This window comes from Sapajus apella, unplaced genomic scaffold (assembly GCF_009761245.1).
Source record: "Sapajus apella isolate SASKATOON/1434 unplaced genomic scaffold, GSC_monkey_1.0 scaffold211, whole genome shotgun sequence".
NCBI lineage: Eukaryota > Metazoa > Chordata > Mammalia > Primates > Cebidae > Sapajus > Sapajus apella.
The window spans coordinates 528,420-530,587 of NW_022437151.1; the positions used below are offsets into that span (position 1 = coordinate 528,420).

The 2,168-nt window shown below is 46.4% G+C and overlaps 1 pseudogene across 1 annotated transcript; it reads left to right on the top strand.

The window, feature by feature from the left end:
* Positions 1 to 688: 688 nt before the first annotated feature.
* Positions 689 to 1,926, top strand: LOC116544290 (annotated as a pseudogene). The gene has a single exon (XR_004265875.1). The product of XR_004265875.1 is annotated as an L-lactate dehydrogenase A chain-like (transcript).
* The last annotated feature ends 242 nt before the right edge of the window (positions 1,927 to 2,168 follow it).

The window sequence follows — 2,168 nt, forward strand, 5'->3', positions numbered from 1 at the left end:
TCTTTGGGCTGCTCTGTGTGGTCAAAGGGTATACCAGGAGAAAGCCTTGGCTCAAGCAGGAGTGGAGCTGGCTAAGTTCATACCTAGTGCCTGCCCTGACCTCTGCTCACCTCAGAACCCCTGTGATAAGTTATCACTGTCTCAAGGCTAAGGCCTGGCAGCCTTGGGAGGGAATGCATTTGCAATGTCATTACATGTGTTATAGGTAGAATTATGCCCCCTCAACAATGCTGAAAAACATTCGTGTTAAAGTCCTAAGCTCCCCAGGACCTATATGGTTGTGTATACAGATAGCGTCTTTACAGAAGTAGTCAAGTTTAACAGAAGTCACTGGGGTACACCCTATTCCAATATGACTGGTGTCCTTATAAGAAGAGGAACTTTGGGGCCGGGCAAGGTGGCTCACGCCTGTAATCCCAATATTTTGGGAGGCCGAGGTGGTTAGATCATTTGAGGTCTGGAGTTCGAGACCAGCCTGGCCAACATGGCAAAACCCTGTATCTACTAAAAATACAAAAATCAGCAAGGTGTGGTGGTGCATGCCTGTAGTCCCAACTACTTGGGAGGCCGAGACAGGAGAAAGGCTTGAACCCAGGAGGCAGAGTTTGCAGTGAGACGAGATTGCACCACTGCACTCTAGCCTCTGGGCAACCGAGACACCATCTAAAAAAAAAAAAAAAAGGAGTGCTGGAGTAGCTGCCGCCGAGTCCAGATCCCGCTGCTGTGTGCCCCCGACGCCCGCCCGACGTGCATTCCTGGTTCCTTTTGGTTCCAAGTCCAAAATGGCAACTCTCAAGGATCAGCTGATTCATAATCTTCTAAAGGAAGAGCAGACCCCCCAGAATAAGATTACGGTTGTTGGGGTTGGTGCTGTTGGTATGGCCTGTGCCATCAGTATCTTAATGAAGGACTTGGCAGATGAACTTGCTCTTGTTGATGTCATTGAAGACAAATTGAAGGGAGAGATGATGGATCTCCAGCATGGCAGCCTTTTCCTTAGAACACCAAAGATTGTCTCTGGCAAAGACTATAATGTAACTGCAAACTCCAAGCTGGTCATTATTACGGCTGGGGCACGTCAGCAAGAGGGAGAAAGCCGTCTTAATTTGGTCCAGCGTAATGTGAACATCTTTAAATTCATCATTCCTAATGTTGTAAAATACAGCCCGAACTGCAAGTTGCTTATTGTTTCAAATCCAGTGGATATCTTGACCTATGTGGCTTGGAAGATAAGTGGCTTTCCCAAAAACCGTGTTATTGGAAGTGGTTGCAATCTGGATTCAGCCCGATTCCGTTACCTGATGGGGGAAAGGCTGGGAGTTCACCCATTAAGCTGTCATGGGTGGGTCCTTGGGGAACATGGAGATTCCAGTGTGCCTGTATGGAGTGGAGTGAATGTTGCTGGTGTCTCCCTGAAGACTCTGCACCCAGATTTAGGGACTGATACAGATAAGGAACAGTGGAAAGAGGTTCACAAGCAGGTGGTTGAGAGTGCTTACGAGGTGATCAAACTCAAAGGCTACACATCCTGGGCCATTGGACTCTCTGTGGCAGATTTGGCAGAGACTATAATGAAGAATCTTAGGCAGGTGCACCCAATTTCCACCATGATTAAGGGTCTCTATGGAATAAAGGATGATGTCTTCCTTAGTGTTCCTTGCATTTTGGGACAGAATGGAATCTCAGACGTTGTGAAGGTGACTCTGACTCCTGAGGAAGAGGCTCGTTTGAAGAAGAGTGCGGATACACTTTGGGGGATCCAAAAAGAGCTGCAATTTTAAAGTCTTCTGATGTCATACCATTTCACTGTCTAGGCTACAACAGGATTTTAGTTGGAGGTTGTGCATGTTGTCCTTTTTATCTGATCTGTGATTAAAGCAGTAATATTTTAATATGGACTGGGAAAAACATCAATTCCAGAAGTTAGAAATAGGAATGGTTTGTAAAGTCCTACAGCTATATTCTGATGCTGGATAGTGGTAACCTTGTGTAGTCCTAAACTGGTTAGTGTAAAATAGTTCTGCCACCTCTGAGGCACCACTGCCAATGTTGCACATGCTGCAGTTGCCCCTTGAGCCAGAGAGATGTTCCTTTGTTATATAACTTCCTGGCTCCTTCACTGAACGTGCCTAGTCCAACATTTTTTCCCAGTCAGTCACGTCCTGGCA